We start from the raw sequence: 14,064 nt of genomic DNA on the forward strand, positions 1-14,064 counted from the left end.
TCTCTTAAAGAAATAGTAAAATAAGCTGAATTAAATTTAACTATTTAACTAAATTAAGCTACATTTAACACATCATCACTTCAAATTAACTCTGCATTCTAGAGGGCCTTTCTGGAGGCAGTGACTTTGCATAAAGACTTAGATAGCACTCTTTTCAAGTTTGCAGATGGCAGGAAGCTGTAAGTGATAGTAAACTTACTGGAAGAACAAGACAGGATTCAGACATCTTGGAAGACTAGATTCTAGAGGTATCAAACCCAGGACTTAACGGTTACCTGCAGCCCAAAATACTTCAAGTTAAAAGGTAATTTTATTTAAATTAAATTAAAATGTAATTTAAAATTAATTGGGAAATATTTAATGAAATTAAAATATGATAGAACACAGAGAATATTAAATTTTAAAACTAAGTCTATATAAGGCCTCCAGGGATTTTTATGGATGGATTAATGGCCCCTATTTGAGATTGACAGTTAGGCTGGGACTAAGTTCACCACCAGGGGGTGCTGGATAGTTTTCTTACCTTGTTCAACATCAGATTCATAACACTGGAATTCCCATGATTTCTTGGGCTGTTATGAGCTCTACCCAACACCAGAGGGCACTTAGGGCAAATGCCAAGCCTTCTATGATAGAAAAACTAAGCATTGAGCCCCGAATTCATTAAGAAAGGACAGACAGTGTCCTGGGGGTTAATAGGTAATGGCCATCGGGATCTGGATTGGATGATAAAATCACACTTATTAAAACCACCATCATAAAGCCTATCTGCTCATGATTCTTCTCAAACCTGGGAAACACCAAACCATTTACTGGGCATGCCTCAAACTCAGGAGTTCCAAATCCCATTTAAGGTGTTTAGATTCAGACCTCCCAATTATCCTCTCCCACTGGGAGCTGAGAAGTATTTCTGAAACTACTCTACTCATGACTTCCCAGAAGGTCAGTTACCAGTCAGTCAATCAGTTGAGGAAATTTGAGACCCAGGACACGGATTCTTCTTCCTCCGGTTGCTTTTCATTGACCCATTACCTTATTGTTGGCTGGTTCAGTGGAGTCAGAGGGCATAGGTTCAGACACTGCCAACCTGTGTAACCTTGTACAAATCATGGTATTTCCTTGGGCCTCAGTTTCCTCCTCTGTAAAATGAAGGTGTTGGACTAGACAGCCTCCGAATTGTGTTCCAGTCCCAGACCTATGATCTCCTATGCTCAGATCCTGCTCTTCCAGTGTGGTTGGGTCCTACGTAGAGATCTTTTCTAATTGCTCTCATCCCTTTGTCATCACCAGAAGAGTGACGGAATGGAGGACAGGGGTGGGCCACCACTACTCCAAAGTTTTACACACACACACACACACACACACACACACACACACACACACACACACACACACACATCCCACTGCTCCATTTGGGAACACTGGCTCTCTCTCCAGCTAAAGCTTGGTGGGCATGTTTTTTTTTTTTTTCTTTCCATCTCTTCTTCTTCCTGCTTCCAATCCTCCAGGTACATTCCCACACTCTTAATTACAGCAAGAAGGAGGTATGGATTTCCAGAATGAACTCCTTGTAAAACATAATGGAGACAGAAACTTGAGAAAAAATGATTCACACAGGAATTTCTGTGATGTGATCAACACCACGTCATCCCCAAACACCTACTGTATAGGGAATCCCTAGGGATAGCAAACATCTTTGGTGAGAATATATCTCCCTGTTTTAGGACTCACTCAACATCAATAATCAGAAGGCCATCAAGTGAGGCCATCTCTGTTGTTGCATTTTTCAAGGAATCATACATGATTCTGACATATATATGTGGAAGATGTTTTGTTAGAAGAGAACCTTCAAGGTGACATTTTTATGGAAGAAACCAAATCTACAGTAATCTTATATTCTCTGCAGTGATCAGATGGATACCACCATTCAGGAGAGGACATCTCAGCCAGTTAACTTTGGACTTCATTCATCTAGTCTGACTCTAAAGTCCCAAACACCCTCCCTGGCCATCACTCCCTTATATGTGCTGTTTCCTTTGCAAATTTCTTGAAATCAAACAGCTATCTTTTTGTATATGTATCCCCAGTGCTTAGGACTGGGGTATAATAAGAGCTTGATGTTCATTCTTTCATCTATTCACTCTAGTCAATTATGATGACACCAAGGTTTACTGCGAGGTAAATCGTTCCCAAATCATGTATCTGGCCTGAATCTGTGCTCTGGACTCTAGTTTTTTCTTTCAAGGCTCAGGATATCCCTACCTATAAATGGCCTTTCTGAATTCTCTCTCTTCTGATTCTCCTTCCTCCCAATTCTTCTTCATGAAAGTGTTCTTCCACCTCTTTAAATTTACTTAGGGCACTTTGAGTCTTTCCTTTGCCCTGGTCCCTCCAAATCTTGTATATTGTATTCTCCTTGATTGTGTACCTATCCTATCTCTCTTAGTAAAAATGTATGTTCTTTGGGGACAGAGATTTTTTTCATTTTATCTTTGTATTCTCAGTGTCTGGCACATAGTAGGAGCTTAACTAAACCTTAATTGAACTGATTGAGGAAATAGAATCTGAGAGAGGGAAAGTGATTTTCAGACAAGGCATGCAAAATTAGTGATAGAAGTAGAACAAAATGCAATTCAATAAACATTCATTAAATACCTACTATGTGCAAGGCTCAGTCTCCTCTCCTATAAAATGAGGATGAAACTACCTATGCTGCTACCTTAAGAGGTTTCTGGGAGCAAAGTACTCTGTAATAATAACAGCTCACATTTCTTTGGTACTTTAGAAAGGTAAGGGGAATAACCATTTATTAAGTACGTACTATGTATCAGGCACTTTACTAATATTATGTCATTTCCTCCTCACAACAACCTTCAGAAGTAGGTGTTGTTATTATCCTTATTTTATAGTTTAGGAAACTGAGGCAAATAGAAGTGAAGTGACTTGCCCAAGGTCATACAGCTAGTAAGTGGGTGGTGTCTAGGTGGTGCCATGGAAGACCTGAGTTCAAATGCAGCATCAGACACTTACAAGTTTTGTGATCCTAGGCAAGTCACTTCACCACTGTCTTCCTCAGTTTGCTCGTCTGTAAAAAGGAGATTTATTATAGCATCTCCTTCCCAGGGTTGTTGTGAGGATCAAATGAGATAATATTTGTAAAGCACTTAGAACATAGTAGGTGCTTAATAATACTTGTTTCCTTCCTTTGCATCCCAATCCCAGTTTATAATACCATCCTCTGTTGCAGGTGATGGTCTCAGTTTTTCTCCTTGTACCTGAGATCTTATGGGATTTTGTCAGATTTAAATTCTTGCTTTTGGTCCCTGCTCCATTAGGATAAAATCATTAACAATAGTTGTGGAAGGCATATGACATTAGATAATTGTCTTCTAAAGGAAAGATGATTTTTTTTTCTAATACGTGGAAAGAGGAGAGGCTGTTAATTCAGTGATATTTTATCCAATGCATTCTTCCCATAGCTCACAAATATTGTCAAATCACAGACCTGATCATCTTATTCTCCTACTCAAAAAATTCAAGTGACTCCCTATTACCTTAAAATAAAATTCAATTTTCAGCTTGGCAAGTAAATCTTTCCTTAAGCTAACTCTCTTCTCCTTTGTCTGATACTTCCTTCATATTATTCTTCTTTACCAATTCTGTTTTCCAGCCATACTGGCCTATTAGTCTGATCTTCTTCTATGACGTGCTATCTCTGGTCACTTCGCATTTGCAAAGGTGACCCTTGAAGCCTGGAGCACAATTCCTCTTCACCTTGAGTTCTTGGAATTCTTTGACTCATTCAAGTCTCCCTTCAGAGGTCACCTCCCACAGGAAACCTTTCTTGATTCACTCTCCCCACCTCTCACCCCCAGTTTTCTGGCGTTCTTTCCCATCTCAAATTAAACTGCATTTAGTCATCTATGTGCATGTTGCAACCCTCAGAATATGAGAATAGTAACTTTTCCATTTTTGTCTTCCTGGTACTTCGCCTAGGGCCTTGCACATAGTGGTTGTTGTCCATCTTCAAAGAGGACCAAAATGACATCATCATGATAAAGTGAAATTTCAGTGTGTCCAGTTGTGGCTGATCAGACCAATATGAGCTCAGAATGCTCTACCATAGGTTGGGCACAGATAGTCTGTATGAATATTTGGGGTGGATATCCCAAATTTACACATCCTGTGATTACTTTGTGCTATTTCAATTCTGCTTTGCTCAAAGAGCACAGCACCTTTTCTTACATGGGCATGCCATGCTGAGTGGTCCTGTGCCAGTGTCTCCCATGTTGCACCGTCAAATCCACGTAGTAGGTACTTACTGAATTGCTAAATTGTGCTAGTTCTTATTAATAACTCATTGGTAGCTTGTCTACCCAAAGTTTGTTCAGGAAAAATTTATAGCTTGGTAAGTTTTGTCTTCTCTTACAACTCTCTTTCTAAAGTTTTGGTCATTCCAGCCTATTTCCTGTCTAGGTAGATCAAACCTGATTAGCCCAATCTATGTTTAGAGAAGAGAATGTTTTGCCTACTATGTTTGCAGACACGATCTCATCACATCCCTAAGATCATAAGCTCATGGGCATGTCTTATGAATGCAGGATGGTTGAGTGGACCCATCATACTAGAGTTCAAATCTTAGCCCTCTTGTTCTCTTGGATGCTTTGAAGTCCCCTAAGATTTATCATATCTGTCCCCTTTTCTCTACTCACAGGAGCACTGTCCTATTTCAGATCCTCATCCACTCTTGCCTTTCAATGATTTCCTAGTTGGTTTCCCTGTATTCAGACTCCTTCCCTAATCTATCCTCTGCTTCAAATTGATATTCCTAAACTACGTGGCTGATCTTGCCAATCCCCTATTCAACGAGGCTCAGTGATTCCTTAATGCTTCTAGGTTACTTAGTGGAAGAATTGGTCTTTGACTAACTCCTCTGCCCTTCTTAGTCCAGAAACCTCAGAAGATAATCAGTATAAGAGGTTGGTTAGGAAGTGTTCAACTAACTGTAAATATGACCATATCTGGTGATCCTTTGACTAAGTATTAGCAAGTCTTTGCCTGAATGAGAAAGGGATCCTGGTCATTGAAGGAGAACTTATTGGCCATGCCCTAGGAAGCCCTTTAACGCCTGTCACCCAATTCAAGAGGTGGATGAGTCTAAGCTGGGAGGAACTTTGTGGGTTGTGATCTCTATGACAATTCCAGAAGGCAGCAAGGGGTGGGGATATTTTCCCAGTCTCCCTCTCTTCAGTTGGTCATAGCGCACAAGAGCCCAGTAGGAGACACCCCATCTAGTAGTTTGAGATTCAGCAAATGCATAAAAGTTTGAATAATAGTTGCCTGCACTGTCCAGTCACACACAGACAGAGAGATGGTAAAGGAAGTAGTTTCAGGGAGTGGGAGCTCTGATGACCAAGAAGATAGCCCAGTGTAGAGTAAAGGGATAATTATCCTTCCTAGAGGACAGTTGAACTGTGGTGAGGAGTAAACCCAAGGAGTTTGGCTGAGTAACTTGCTCAGCAGGTTATATGAGACATGGTACTTAGAGGCAGTTGTGTAAGGACTCCACAAAGAAATTCTTTGGGGTCCTATAGGACTAAAAGTGTGAATTACCTTGGCCATCTGTGTTTTCTGCATCCTTATTGTTCTTCAGTTATTTCAGTCTTCTCCAACTCTTCATGACCTTATTTGGGCCTTTCTTGTCAAAGATACTGGAGTCCTTCTCCAGCTCATTTTATAGATGAAGAAACTGAGGCAAGTTGGATTAAGTGATTTGTCCAGAATCACATGGCTAGTAAGCGTCTGAGGCTGGATTTGAACTTAGGAAGATGAGTATTCCTGAGTTCAGGCCTGGCACTATTCATTGCCCCATCTATCTGCCCCTCTACGTCCTTGCTTCATTACTATTACATCCTTTTTTGTGTCTACCTTTTCTATGGACACCACGTTAATTTGTGGGAGAGAACACTCCAGGTTTAGGGGTTGGCCGTAGTAATTGTTCTTTCTATGTTATCATAGTAATTGCTTTTGTGTCTACTGCTTGACAGCTATTGAGAAGCCCACTGGTAGGGGCTCATGCAATATAGTTTTAGGAGAAAGCCCTAGGGACCTTTGGGAACTTGCAGTCTCTAGGGATACTACCCATAAGTGTGAATACACTTTGGGGGAGTAGCCCAGAGAGAGTGATGTAAATAAAAATGCAAACTCCTCTGTTTACTCTTTAAAGTCCTTCTCAGTCTGGCTCCAACATTTTTTCCCCAGATTAATCACACATCACTCTTTCTCACAAACTCAAATTGGAACCATCGCCTAACTCTGTTCCTGTTCCTATTTCCAGAATGCCTTCCCTCCTAAATCCTGACTGTGAGAGCAAGGAATTCCTCGTTTAATTAATTAAGGAATTAAGATTCAACTCAAGGCCCATCTTCTAAAAAGAAGTCTTTCCTGACTTCCCCCAGCTGTTAGATTTATCCACCACCATGACTTTACATTTATTTTTTATGTATTTTGCTTTTATTTATCTGTGTATATGTTGTTTCTGTTTGGTCAACTATAAATTACTCAGAGGTATGGACTCCTGTGTTTTTGTCTTTGACTCTTGGCTCCTGGAACATTGTAGTCATTCAGTAAATGCGGGTTGAATTGAGTTGACATCCCTTCCTTTCTCTGGGACTCATTTTCCTCAGCAGGAATATCTGAGAACCAAATGATTTCAAAATTCCTTCCTCAACTTTGGAAATTGTATCCTGAACACAGAGAAGGGGCAAAGACCTGCCTAACATGACATGGACTCATGGGGCCTAGAATAAATATTTTGGTTAGAGTGTGATTTCTGAGGAACTCTTTAAAAATAGATGCTAGGCCCTCCTTCCTCCCAATGCCAGTCAAAGGGAGGAGCTTTTCAAGGTCCTTCACCCACAGCAGCCTTTCCTCCTCTCCCCTTCCTACATCAGATGATCCAAAACACCCATCATTTTAAAGGTCCATGACCTTTGTTTCTATTTCTACCACCTATTGTAATATTAATAGCTAGTATAACAATAATAGCTCCCATTTAAATAACAATTTTACAAAGACATTTCCCTTATAATAACTCTGTGATGAAAAATAATATTATTGCCTACCTTATAGATGAAAAGAGTAAGATTCAGAAAACTTAAGCATCTTATGTAGAGGCATCCAGGGGGTGCCTATAGGTGGATAGAGTGTGGGGTCTAGAATCAGAAAGATTTGAATTCAAATCTAGCCTCAGGTACCGATTAGCTCTATTATCCTGACAAGTCGTTGAAGGTCAGTCTGCCTCAGTTTCCTCATTATGGGGATAATAACAGCACCTACCTTTCAGAGTTGTTGAGATGATAATTTTAAGGCACTCAACACAGTGCCAGGCACATTGGAAACTCCATATAAATATTAGCTATTATCATTAGCACAATGCCTGGCACATAATAGGCAGTCCTATTATGTTATTATTCATTTTATCTTGAATAATATCTCGACATTGTCACACAGCTAGGATACTGTGAGTCCCAGTCAGAAGCTAACAGTAGCCTCAGATCTACCTTGAGGAACATTATTTAGTGAACAGAGAAACAGAGGAAATTTAGGAAGATCCTAAAAATCATCTAGTATAACCCCTTTGTTTTCTTCATGAAGAAACTGAAGCCTCCAAGACATCAGTCAATAATCAAGTAATGAGCATCTATTAAGTGCCTACCAGGTACCTGGCCATGGGAAAGCAAATGCCAAAGGAAGACATTCTACATGAAATGACTTTACAGAACTCAGGGCCTCGGAAGCAGAAAGGACATCAGAGGTCACAGGCTTCAGCCCAAAGCAGGCAGTAATAGCCTCTCTGATGAGGAGTTTATTCAGCCTCTGTCTGGCTTGTCTCCTGCAGCATTTTGCCCCTTTCTGGAGAGCTCTAACTGTGGAGAAGTTTGCCCTTATAGAGCTGGTGGCAGCTCAGGAACATGGGACTGACTGTGTGCGGATTTCCCCACTTTCTTTACCAGGGATGACACATATTACACTACAGGGATGAAAGGTGGGGAGGGGTAAGAAGTGTTGTTTTTTTTTTTTCCCAACTACAATAATAAAGGGCTGCTTTCTCTTGGGTGAATGAGACAGGAAAGATTTTTTATCAAGAAGAAAGTGGTTGTGATGGAGGCTTCTTTTTGTGTTGATAACCAGGAGGCGGGAGAGAAAAGGAAGGAAAGTGAAGCCAGAAGCCAAGTGGGGGACAAGAAAAGCCTGGAAAGTGGACAAATAAGGGTCAATTCTTACTGGCAAACGCAGATTTCAGGCAGGAACAGCAAAGTCATTCACCCTGAGGACTTCAACCCCTCCATGACAGTGGGATATGACCCTTGTCCAAACTGTCATATCAGAGTTGAAGTCTTTCAGAGAAGTTAATTTCCCAAACTACTGGGATGTGGGGAGAGCAGAATGAAATGAACTTATTCAAACATGTGGCCAAGACTTTTTCTATTATATTATTATTCATTTCTATCTTCATTAAAAATTATACCATTTCAGTGTTGGTCCTTGCTTAGGTTTGTTAGTGTGATAAGCTACTGAATACCTAAGATTGCATTAACTTTCCAAGGTCCCAGCTTTTATACTGGACTGGGCATGGGGACAAGCGAGCCAAGACAAGTAAATTACAATTTAAAATCCTCCTTGATTTTTTTAATTTTTTAAAATTAAAATTTACTTTAAGTTAACATTCCTTTTTTTCCTTTCCTCCCAACCAACCTTTGGTTTAAAAGAAACAAATTTAAAACAATACCCTTGGTGCAAATAAATTGCCCTAACTTGAATCTGGGAGAATCCAGAGATCATGATATGTGCTGACATTTAGTCTCCCTTACATAAATAGGTTAAATATTAATTTTGCCTATTACTCAGGGACTAAGCAGAAAAAGTCTAATTCTCTTAGCACTTTGACATTGTCAAATACTTAAAAACAACTCTCATGTTTTCTCCAAGTTGTTACTTCACCAGGCTAACCTTCCCAGGTCCTTCAAACTATCTTGGTTTCCATTCTCTGCCCCCTGGTTGCCTCCCTCTGGATTTACCAGTGTTTTTCCTAATGGAACAGTTATTCTGCTAACGCTTCCAACATCTGCTGGACATCCCTAAAATGTCACCCTCAGAACTAAAGAACACTCCAGATGTGTTCTGACCACAGCAGAGTATGGAAGAACTGTCTTCCTTATTCCTGGACCCTCTGCTTTTTTTAATGTGATCTCAAATTGCACAATAGGGCCATAGATTTAGTGCTGAAAGTTACCTTAGATGCATTTTAAATCCAGCCTTTCATTTTGTAAATAAGGAAACTGGCACTGAGAAATTAAGTGACTTCCCCAGAGTCACACAGCTAATAAGTACCAGAGCCTGGGTTCCAACTCGTCTTCCTGCCATTATGTTCATCCCTCTAGCCATGCCAAATTGACTCTAATTTTTCCACACTCCCTTCTTCAAAGACATTTAATTTTAAGGTGTAGGATTCTATTTATCCTGCCTCTTAACTTTTCTCTTAACAACTCTTTTCAAATCTAGGAAGCATACCAAACTATGTCAGTTTTTTTCTATTTTGCAAATGGTGAGATGGAGTAAGTTACTCCCAGCATTCCCATTATTTCTGCAATCCATTTCTCCTTATGGCTCAGAATCCAATTCAGAGGAGCAATTCCCCTCATTGCTTCGTTTTGAAGAATGCAGTGATCATTAAAGCCAGGTAAGAATCTATTGGCTGCTTTGCTTTTAGCAGGGAGAGAGTTCCGGCAGATGTCCAGATAAATCCCCTATCACTACTCAACTATGCCACCATCCTAAATTGGCAATCTCTTTCCAGAGCTACTCATCTATTTCCTCCTAAGTGGTATATAGTGTTTATTCCAATGCCAAAATCACTTCTGATGGCCTCTTTGCTGATCATTGTCCCAAATGTACTCTGTCAAACTCCTCAGTTTGTAGATTTCTTTGTACGAGTGCCAGGAACTGGACTTAGTTCAAATCCTGCCTCAAACAATTACAACTGCTACTACTACTACCACTACTGCTACTACTACTACTACTGCTACTACTACTACTACTACTACTACTACTACTACTACTACTACTACTACTACTGCTACTACTGCTACTACTACTACTACTACTGTTACTACTGCTACTACTGCTACTACTGCTACTACTACTACTACTACTACTACTATGAATAATAACAACAGCAAACATTTATATTTGCTTACTATGTGCCAGGCACTGTGCACATAGTACAATTATCATAACGTTTGATCCTCATAATAATCCTGGGAAGTAAGTGCTGTCATTACCATTCTCATTTTACAGATGAGGAAACTAAAGCAAACAAAGGTTAAGTGACTTGCCCAGGGTCATACAACTAAGTAAGTGTCTGAGGTCAAATTTGAATTCAGGTCTTCCTGACTTCGTTTTATTGCTACAGAGAAATCTTTCATTAAAGAAAGAGTTGATTGATGAGGCAAACTTATTGTTGTCTATTTCTACCGCCACCCCAGCTTTCAGCAATCACCCCCCTGGTCAATACAGTCATCAAGATCCAGGCAAGACCATCCACTAGCAAAAAAAACTATGACATGCTGAAGGCTGAGATGATAGTTAGCATTGTTTAGCAATAAATTATTTTAAATTAAAGTATGCACACTGGTTTTTTTAGACAACACTATTGCACACTTAAATTACAGTATAATAAAAATATAGCTTATACATGCACTGGGAAGCCAAAAAATTCATGTGACCCACTTTATTGTGATATTCACTGGATTGTGGTGGTCTGGAAGTGAACCTGCAGTATCTATAGAATCAGCATAATGATGGTGATTAAACCCACGGAGGCTGATCATTTATCCCCAAGATCTCTGGGACAGACAGAGGAAAGAGGAGGGCCTGGGACCACACCACAATTAGGGGGATGGATATAGGCAGTGTCCCTGCAAAGTAGACTGGGAAGGGGTGATCAGACTCTTTCGCTGAGAGAGAAGGGTCACTGAAATCCAGAGAAGAGAGAATTACTAGGAGAAGGTGACTGGTAGAGTTGAAGAGCTCACCCAACCTGTCAGCGTCCCATGAGTTTGAGCCTCCTACCCACAAAGCAGGAAGTACCAACCTCCACACCTGAGTACAAGGCATGACATCATGCAGGAGAAATCTACAAGTGTATCGATACCTGCTGGTTTCATGTGGGGAGGTAAGTCTCTCTGACCAATGAATCCGAGACAAAAGAAACAATTAGAATCTCCCAGAAATTCTCTCTCCCTTTTCCCTCTACCCACTTGAACTGACTCACAAACGCAGAGTGACCTTGAGGCTGTTGGTAAATTGGCCTGAAACAGAGTTTCCTCATTTCTGGAAACTGTTACTTAAAAATATTTCTTTTGGAGAGTAGGGTAAGGGTTAGGCATCAAAAATAGAAACTTGTAAAACCTGTTTTTTTAGAAACAAAATGCTTCCCTGCTAAGACCCTTGTCTCAATCAGGAACAGCACAGATGTCTGCCCACCTAAAATTCTTGACTGTTAAAACTTGGAAGATTGTTAAGTAGGGCAAGGCTGGTGGGAAGGGTTAGCTCTAACCATTGCCCAATTCAACATCCCCCTCACCCTGCCTATACAACTTTAACTCTCTCCTCACAGTTCTAAAACTCAACCGAAGTTCTAACTCCCCCCTGTGGTTCAGTTGTTTTCCAGTTGTGTATAACTCTTCATGACCACATTTGGAGTTTTCTTGGCAAAGATACTGGAGTAGTTTGCTGTTTCCTTCTCCAGCTTATTTTACAGATGAAAAACTGAAGTAAACAGTTAGTAATATGTAGTATACATACACACATACACACACATATATATATATATACACATGTATGTATGTGTGTATTTTAAGTGCACAAATTTCAGGTTAAGGATTTTTGCACAAGAGGGTCTGCATCTTCAGTTGATGACTGGTTTCAAGCTAGACATGAGTCAAACATAAAGTTTTGAACTATGTTATCTTGTGTATGGTACATTGTCCACTCAAAGGAAGACTGAACTTGAGTATTTTCTAGTACTTGTGTTTGAAACAGTTTCTGTACTGAGAACTTTTGAGGTCTAAGGTCCCTTTCAAAACTAGATTATAGCAATAAGAATAACGAGTTGGTGCAAGGACAAGCCCCATCAGATATGGACTGGGAAGTCTTGGGTTCCATCCCAGCTCTTTTATTCATCTGTGAGATCTTAGATGAATTGTTTCATTTTTCTTAGCCTCAGTTTCTTCATCTTTAAAATAAGAGGGGAAACTTAGAACCTTAAAGATCATCTTTTCTTCGCCTTCTTTCCCCTCCTATGTTATGAGGGCCCTGAGACTGAGAGAGGACTAGAGGTTTGCCCTGTGTCATATGGGCAACATCATTCTGACCCAGGTTCTCTGGCTCCAAACTCAAATGACTTCTCTCAGATTCCCCCTAACTCTTCAATCCTATAAACTCAAAGGCGGGAAGTCAGCGAATCAGTGGACTGACCAGCTGGGAGTTGCCTGACCTTTATTCATGGCGTCAAGTAATAAAGCACTCTACTGTCTGTTTGTCATACTTAAAAAGCATAAACTCAGATGTTACACCAGATCACAAGTTAACCTTTTGAAGAGAAGTTGGGCTTGGGAAGAGAAATTGGCCCTGGGCCTTCCACATGACTGAAAGGCTTTTTCTAAATACTCCAGCTGCCTTTGAGCAACAGGGTGTGCCTGGGATTGGTTCACTCAAAAAATGGAGTCTATGACTCAAGGTCTTCCACCTGCTCTGGGCAGTTGGTGATTTATGAACTCCCAAGAAGACAGCCCTTGGGAATACCTAAGGGATAGTCTGGGAATAGACAAGTCCCTGAAATCTCATGAGTCTAAGTGACTCTGTCTTTGCTGACACCACTGAAAGCTGTCATTCATTCCCCATGCCTTCCCCTTTTTGGAAAAAAAAAAAAAGACTTTAAATACTAGGGAAAGGCAAAGAACAAACCTCAGGGTCAGGATAGACCTGACTTGTCATCCTCTGCTTCTGCCACATACAGGCTGTTTGGCATATCACTGGGCATATCACTTAATCTCTTGTTACCCCCAGATAACTCTCCAAGGCTATTAAATGTTGTATCTATTTTGGTAGAAGGAGTTTCCTTCCTGGGAGTTACCTTTTCCAGCTAAATTACAGGTCTGATCCAAAACAAACAAACGTACAATAAAACTCTATGAAACTAAATCTAGAATTGTAAGTTCAAAGCACATTAACTTGAGTGAATGGGTGGGACCAACCCTGTGATTTTGCTAATTAGTAGAGGGAATTCCCAGAGAGAAAATACCCTCTGTCCACATAGGTTGGCACCAGATCTGTAGTTTATTATTGCCTGTAACACTGAAAGATTAAGTAAAATATCCTGGAAGTAAAAATATCAGAGGCACTGGTTTCAAGTCTTCTACTTTGTAACAGAGTGAGCTAGGGCAAGTCACAACTTCTCTGAATCTCAGTTTACATATGTATAAAATGGAGGAGTTGGATCAGAGGATGTCAAAAATTCTGGTTTTAAAAAATCTGAGATTCTACAAGCTAATATTATTGAAAGGATGTGGGATAGATTGAGGATGGTATTTTTTATGTCCTGGAATAGATTAAATCATTAACTTCTATTAGCTGTGAATTCACCTTTCCATATTTTAAGATGGAGTGAATGATATATTCTTATTTCCAGAATGGCAGAACTCCTGATGAAAAGTGAGCATTTGGCAGGCAGTTCTTCTAACTGGCTCTTTTCTTTCCTCTGGGCCCTCTTTTCTAGAGCAGGAGGAGGGAGGTGACATTAAGAGCAGTTAACTCTGAAAACCATGGATTGGGTTCAGGGGAATTTATTCTACCTGGTTTGTGGACACTGGCCAATTCCACGTAATCCAGGGCAACTGCCATAGGGTCACCCAAACCTTGGTTGCTACAAAAAATGTTTGCTTTCCTTTTTTCCTCTCATGTTTAAATCTATTTTGCACACAGACCTATTTCCAATCACCT

Source organism: Notamacropus eugenii, chromosome 6, assembly GCF_028372415.1.
Source record: "Notamacropus eugenii isolate mMacEug1 chromosome 6, mMacEug1.pri_v2, whole genome shotgun sequence".
In the NCBI taxonomy this organism is placed as follows: domain Eukaryota; kingdom Metazoa; phylum Chordata; class Mammalia; order Diprotodontia; family Macropodidae; genus Notamacropus; species Notamacropus eugenii.